This window comes from Pteropus alecto, unplaced genomic scaffold (assembly GCF_000325575.1).
Source record: "Pteropus alecto unplaced genomic scaffold, ASM32557v1 scaffold155, whole genome shotgun sequence".
NCBI classification, from domain to species: Eukaryota; Metazoa; Chordata; class Mammalia; order Chiroptera; family Pteropodidae; genus Pteropus; species Pteropus alecto.
This window is the reverse complement of record NW_006438113.1, coordinates 23,533,758-23,542,233: the sequence shown is the minus strand read 5'-3', so window position 1 is coordinate 23,542,233 and position 8,476 is coordinate 23,533,758.

Here is an 8,476-nt window from a genome sequence, read left to right as displayed (position 1 = left end):
ACTATGCAAGAAAAGAATTGTATCATTTTGATCACAATGGTCACTCTGTTAGCAGAATCTTCTATTCTGTTACATTGTCAGGTAGTTTCCTTAACCCCCCTGCAAGCCATCTGAGCTGATTACTCCAGGAATGAGGATGCCTATCTTCCTTTGTTTCATTTGTAAACTAAACAGATAGTTTTCTGTTGTTGAATAGGCTGTGAAAAGTCTATAGAAAAGTGCTTAGAGCATTTCACAGTAGTGAAGAGTGGTAATTGCTACAGGTCGTTTTGCCCACTTCATTTCACACTGTGAGAAATTGGGGTGACTGCCCTCTTTCAGCCCTCTGACGAGGACATAAAACAGGGACAGCAACACTCCAGTGCTCCATTTCAACAGAAGCATTCTCAGTTATGATCCTTTGCTGCTGGCTAAATCACCCATCACATCAATAGTCCCCCAAATGACAGTCACTTTGCAAATGTTCTATTTAGAGAACTAAGATGGGGTACATGGGCATCCAGAACTGAACTGGAAGGTCTAGTTCCCTTCTCAACTCTCATGCAAGACTGCTGGGATCTTAAATAAGACAGTTACCCTCTGTGTCTCTGTGTTCACAGATCACTATGTTTTTAATATTGCTTCTAGTCAAACTTTGGGATATGAAGAGAAATGGTGAGATCTTACCAGTAATGTATGTGGTTTTCTTTAATTTACACATTTAAATTGAAATAAATTATGATATACTTACAAAATAGAGTATGTAATATATTTTAACCCTAAAAATGATGTTTGCAAAGAATTTTTAATGAACAAATTAATACTCATAGTATAAATTAAGCAATAAGAACCTACAAATAGCACCATTGTTTTGTTTTGTTTTTTACTTTATCCACTACAAATTTAGAAGGTAATACACGAAATGATAATAGTATTTACATGTGGTTATTTTCTTTTCTTTTTGCACTTCTTTGAATTTTTCAAATTTTTCACTATGGATACATTGTTAGTATGAAAAATGGCTAGAGAAAAATCTAGGCATTTCTACATGTACAGGTCTTAAGATCTACACCTCTCTTATAATTCTCTAATGAATCCTTTATATCTTTATCCTATATTTTTATGTAAAGTGTTATATTAGAAATATTTGTCCTCCATAAAGCAATTTTCTTGAGCATTTGCCGTATGGAAGATCTGAACTTGATCATTTCTAGAAATACTAAAGATAGAAAAAATTCTTTCTGTTTTAAAGAAACAGAGGAAAGCCTTTGCCCATCATAATGCCTTTGCCCAGCCAGAGAACTTGAATATTCTTGGCTGAATATTCAACCCAGGCAAGGGTGTCTTGTTGAGAAGACCTTATCACTTAAAATGTTACTTTAAGAAAGATTTATCTCTCTCTACTAATTCATAATTTTGAAACCTTTATTAGCTGAGGTGAACCTGTTCCATTTAAATCTCCCACTCCAGTCAAGATATCCCAGTTTTTATTCTGGGTATCAGTTCACAATAAAAATAAAAGACAATTAGTATCCCAACAATATGCTGAGACAATATTTCAAATATATGATTCCTCAAATGTTTCACTAGAAAAAGTGACTCAAGTGTCAAGAGTCAATTCTAGAAGTAAAGTTCCCATATCCAATTAGCCATGGAAACAAGAAAGCTAAATAAATTATTTTATTGACAGTTTTCCCAGGGTTACTAATATGCTAATGTGTATTACTAATCTGAAAAAGAGAGTAAATATGCAGTATTTCTCAAAATTATTTAATGAAACCATTTACATAAGAAACTTTATTTTTTAAAATCCTACTTAATGGTCTTTAGTACTAGTATTAATTAGTATTATGAGGAACACAACTTGGAAAATCTTGTTCTAAGGAACAGAGCTGTATTTGTGAGATTTGAGAGTCATGGGTCATTTAGTGCTATGTATTTCAGTATGTCGTTTGTTTCTGGAATGAATCAAGGAGGCTGAGCAGCAGAATTCATGGTATAGAAAGTCATCAGAGGTAAAATGACAGGCAACAAATCAAGGTTGAATAAAAGACCTCTGTCTCTCTGTTTTGTACTGGTTTCAGCCTATCCCTAACGAATGATGTGGTTGGACCAGCACTTTGTGGTAGTTACTGTGATTGCAAGGCTCCCTGAGCAATAACCATCAGGAAACTTTGAAAGAGATAAGGTTTATTACATAGAAGACCTGGAAATTACATGCCACATCTGGGGTTACGCCTTTGGTGTGGCTGCCTAAGGTTTCCAGGGTTTACTCTTTATTGGTGAATTTAAAACATAAGAGCAGGAATTTAAAGCAGGGAAAACAACAAGAACAACAAAAACAAGTGGCCCAGATGGTCATTTATTAAAATAAACCCAAGGTCTCTAAAACAGAAGAGCAAGAGGAGGGGTGGGGAGGCCCCATAGCCGGTCTCTTTATCTAGTCATATGGCCTGGGCAATGTGTTTCCTTGATCCCACTTCATTTATGAAGTAGCTGCCTCAGCAATCAAAGCTTAAGTCAGGCATTACAAAAAGAAAAAGCAAACTCTCAGGGTTTATGATACACTTTCTTCACTGTTCTGTGTATTCACACCAATTGGTGTTAGTGATGAAATTTAATGGCCCTGGTCTTATCTGGAAGGCCCTTAAAGAACCTCCCCTAAACTACATAATCAGCCTCTCCATTCTAATATGCTTTCATATCCAGCCTGGGTTCTCTAGCAGTATGAGCCTAAGATTTAGTTATGGAGACATCCAGCAATCATACAGATCTGTATTTAAATTCTGGTCCTTTACAGTGGAAAACAGAATAATGGTCCCTTAAAATGTTTGTGTCCTAATTCCCAGAACCTGTGAATATGCTGGTATGTGCTAAGGAGTTGCAGGTAGAGTTAATATTGCTAATTAGCTGGGCATATAACAGGTACGTTATCCTGGATTATCGAAGTGGGTCCAGAATAATCACAATGGTACATAAAAATGGAAGAATGAATGAATCAGAAGAGAGAATCAGAGAGAGAGAGCATCATGAGAAAGAATTGACTGTCCTTGATGGCTTTAGAGATGGAAGAAGAGAGACATGAACCAAGGAATATTACGTGGCTCTAAAGGCTGGAAAAGGCAAGAGAATGGATTAAACTTTAGAGCCTCCACAAGGAATACAGCCCTGCTGACACCTTGATTTTTACCTCATGAGGTGTTGTGGGGACTAAAATGAAATCATGCATATAAAATGTTTAACATAGTACCTGTGACATAGTAAAAAATTTTTTGCTATAATTAACTTAAAATTTTTGACGTATTTAATCTTGCTAAATCTCAAATTTAATGTGGTTAAATAATAATAATTCTTAGGTTCCCAGGTTTGTCTTGAGAATTAAAAGATAATTTTTGTAAAGCAGGTACTGAGTTCCTGAAATGCAATAGGCTCTTAACAAATGTTAGTAGAAGAGGTAAATGACAAAAATTAAATGCAGACCACACCTACAATTCTTTCTCATGAGCCAATGAGAATGTGGAGTTACAGAGACTGTTGTAAACTGTTGGTGAGAATGTAAATCAGTACGACTGTTGTGAGAAACAATTTATCTTGAAAAGCCAGTCATGCAATCTTATACACTCAGTAATTCAACTTCTAACTATATACCCTAGAGAAACACTTCTGTATGTGTTCTAGGAGGTATGTACAAAGATGTTTACTGTTGCAATTTTTGTATTAGGAAGAAAGTGGAAAAAAATGTTCACTGATAAGAAAATTGATAGTGTGGTATAGTCATAAAGCTAATACTATATCCTCAGATAAAGTTATAAACTAATGCTTCACTCATGAACATAGATGAAACTTAAAAATATAATGTTGAGAGTAAAATGTGTCATAAAATTTTACATATAGTAAGATATGATTAACCTAAGTCCCCAAATATTCAGAACAACAAAATTTTATTTAGGGACATATACATATATAATATAATATTAAGAAAATCAAGAGAATTATTAAGATAAATTTTGAAACAGTCTTTTAATCTTGAGTAGAAAAAAATGAAGGTATTGGGTAATTAGGAACAATACAGAGTTCATCAAAACATCGATTATTTCTGATTCTCATTAATTGGTAGGCAAAATTACAACACAGAGAAAGCACAAACTAAAACAGAAAAAAGTGATAAACTAGACTTCATTGAAATTAAAAATTTCTGCTCATCAAAAGATGCTATTAAAATGAATAGGCAACTCACAGGATAGGAAAATATATTTTATATAATTATATGTATTGCTATCATTATTGTCATTCATATATATAGATATATGACAAAAGATTTGTATCCAGAATACATAAAAAGATCTTAAACATCAATAACAAAAATACAAACAACCAAATAAAAAAAAATTAGTAAAGGTGTTCAATGGACAGCATAACAGGAAAAGAAACAAAAGACCATTAAGTACATTAAAAGATATCATATATCATTAATCAAGAAAAAATTAAAATCATAACTAACATTGAAACATACCCTTTAGATTGCCTAATACTTAAACATCTATCATACAATGTTGATTACAAAGTTGAATAATTGGAACTGTCATGTATTGTTGGTGGGATGTAAAATGGTATGAGTATTTTGAAAGGCAGCTTGGTCTTTTCTTAACATATTAAACATGCATCTCTTCTAATACTAAAATGTCACTTCTGTGCATTACCCACAAAAAATGAAAACATATGTCCATAAAATGATTTGTACTAGGATGTTCATAACAATTTAATCCATAAAAGTCCCAAACTGAAGACAACTATAAGCATCTCTTCTAATACTAAAATGTCACTTCTGTGCATTACCCACAAAAAATGAAAACATGTCCATAAAATGATTTGTACTAGGATGTTCATAACAATTTAATCCATAAAAGTCCCAAACTGAAGACAACTATAAGCAATTTTTGATACAAATATGCAATGTTATTCTTTATGTCAATAAAAAGGAGCTAAGGACTAATATACTCAATGAGATAAATGAATTTAAAAATATAAAAATTTAGTATTCTCAGACCATGAAATAGTCTGGCCAAAGGAAAGGAGACAAAGGACTGCTTTGTATAGAAATCCATATATACGAAGTTTCTAGAAAAGACAAAACTAATCTATGGTGAAGGAAATAAGAAGTGTTTTCCTGTGGGGACTGAGAGAAATGGTAGGTATGAAATAGCTGGGAAGGGCCACAGGAATCTTCTGTGGTAACAGAATCTTCCATTTTTTAATAGGATTCAGTGTTACTTCAGTGTATGCATTTGTCAAAACTCATCACTGAAAATCTGGACATTTGTATATTAATAAATGGTACATCTAAAAGAAATTTTCAAAAAATAAAAACTTACACTCATGTCCTTTTGCATTTGTCCACCATTATTTCTTCTTTTGTGTTTCTCTTCTAAGCCTCATGTGACTACACTGTATTTGAAAACTTAAAATGTATCCACAACCTAGTTGATAAAGAAGTCTGGAAAATGTGGTCATAGGCATCATAGCAAAAGTGAAGGATACCAAGTGCTAAGTGATAACTCACAGCAGTGTATCCATTCACCTCAATGGACTCGGCAGGTTCTCCAAATCAAAGTCCTTGCACAGCTGATATATCATAAATAAGAGGTGGACTGCATGAGGGAACACAGGCTTCATATAAATAAGGCAGCTACTCAGGTCCAGCCAACTGCCGACATGTAGAAATTCGGGTCCAGGGTTGACGGATTTCTAAGTTTTTCAAGAAAACAAAAACAAAAACAAAAACAGAAATCTGAAAAATTTTAAGTGAAATCTCCAAGTTTAACTGTGAGCTGAAATATTTTTAAATCTATTTGAAATCAAACCAAGTCCATCTATGACAACCTAAATATATGAAACATTGCTTTGTAAACAGGAAAATACATGATAATCACCTAAATTTCCTGGATTATCTGTGGATATTTACATTCTGCTGAAGCAAATCAAAGAATATCTTGTTCAAGACACAAAAGACTTGTATTCTTCTTCCTATCAACCCATCATCTTTTCTAAATTTAAAATTTTGGTAACGAGACATTAATTTTAGGACTTGGATTTGCAAGTGTTGGGAACTGCATGATAATACATAAAGAGTAATAGTGAACTAAACGTTTAAATTTGTTTTTCTATTCACTAGATATCTACTCTTCTGAAACATTTTGCAGCATTTGTGCTTCCTCTGACCATCTCAATTTGGCCTCTATAATGAGCTTCTTTTAACCATCACCACATCTGAGGCAAAACCCTAAGTACATGCACATTGCCCACTTCTTTGTTCCCTCAGGTTACCACTATAATGCAGGAATGTAAAAAAAATATATATATCCAACAGCTTTATTCAGCTAATCTTCACCCCCAACATCTGCTAATGATTTGAGAAGATTATTCAGCTAATCTTCACCCCCAACATCTGCTAATGATTTGAGATTATGATTTGAGAAGAGTCAAAGATAAGCTATAATTCTCCCTTTCATTTGTCCATGCCATATTAGTGGAGGGATTTGCTTCATTGTACTGAATTGAAATATAAGATCTATGAGGGTAGAGACTAAGCCTATCTTGTTCATTGCTGTGTCCTCAGCACCTAGAACAGTGTCTGGTCCCTAGTAGACTCTCAAAAATATTTGTTAAATGTTTGAGCCAATGAGAGAATGCACAACTATATGAAAAATGGAACTTGGCAAATTCTCATTTGATTTGGTCCAAATAAGAAATAGCATTAAAAACTTAACTATTCGTAGGAGAGAGTAAGGGGATGTTAACCTCTTATATTCTCATTTGTTGAGGTCTACTATCTGCCGGACTCTGTTAGTTTCTTTATAATCATTAGCTCACAACAACATCATACAAAGTAGGTGATTTTACCCTCATTGTATAGATGAGAAATATAGTGTCCAGAAAAGTTACAAAATCAGCTCCATTTCCCATAGTTCAGGGTGAGCCAGAATTTGAACCAGACTCTGTCCGGCTCCAAAGTATATGCTGAGCTTAATGCTATCTTTATGTTAAATTAAACTCAATTTCCTTTATATAAAAATATCTTTTTGATGGAACACATGTTTTCCCTAGCCATATAATCTAGCTGTATTTCCTTGCCTAATATAATGTTTTAGTTCTCGTCTTTCACCAAGTTGTTCTTACTTCTGCCTTCCCTTCCTTGGATAACTGCCACCCTAGACCATCCACCCAGTTTATCACTCAAGCAATAAATGTAGGAGGCTTCATTAACTCATCTTTCTGACTCACACCTCATCGACTCTTATTGAATCTTTCTCCCTAATGAATCTGAAAATTACTCCATCTCTATTGCAGTGTTGCTGATGTGGGTCTTAATCAAGTATGTCTGGATTCTTTCAAAAAAAATTTTTTTTATTTTGCTTTCCATAAATCTGGTATCTTTTCCTGCAATTACTTCTCCACTCTGACATGAAGTAAATGTCCTAAAATGCAGATTATTTTAGGTGCTTTAAAACCTTTCATAGATCCCCATTGCCAAAAGGATAATGCCAGAGTCCATAGAAGGGAATACAATGCCCTTCACAAATTAAACCCATCCTTTGTTCATAGTGTCATTACAGCCACACACCCCCACACCCCGTCTTACACATCGTCTACTCTGGCAACCCTGAAATTCTTGATTAAATGAATGTGCCAAATTCTTTTTTGTATTCATTCCTTCACTATTACTTTTTCTACCTATAATATACTTCTCGTCCCTACTATCACTTCTCTCTCTTGCCCTGTTGGTTAAATCCTTCTCAACTTTCAAATCTTAGGTCAAAAACTGCCTCTTCCCTGTAGCTTTCTGTGATTTCAATACTTTAGCCAAAATCATGTGCTCTCACTGGTTTTCCCCAGACATTTGAGTAATTCCATTAGAGATCCTGCCACATGGCATTATAAACTCCCCAACTACACCGTGAAACTCTTGAGGAGGGAACCAGTACCTGGAACAGTGTCTGGCCCAGAGGAGAAATTAATCAATGTTAATGTAATGAACTGAAGAGTCTCTGAAATTTGGAATAAAATGAAAGGTGATGGAAAATGCAATTTTCAAGAAGATTTTAAAAAGTTCTCACACAAGTCTAAACTAAACACATAAAATATTTTACTTAACTTAATAATGAAGAAAACTGTAAGCTGTAAAAATGGTTTAAAGAGCATTTGCAGTGCTAGGTATTATAGGCAACTTAATTAAAGAATGTTAAGATTGCTGGATTACATTTAAAAATGGAGTGATCTCCCATCCAAGGCCTAACCCAGCCATATGATTTCACTTGTATGCAGTATCTAAGGAAGAAAAAGAACAAACTAATCAAAAACAGACTCACAGACATAGTGGACAATTTGGTGAGGGACAGAGGGGAGGGGGGTTGGAAGGTTGAGAGTATGGGGTGAAGGGTTAAAGAAATACAAATTAGCAGTTGATAGTTGGCCACGGCAGAAGGAATACAGTTAGCAT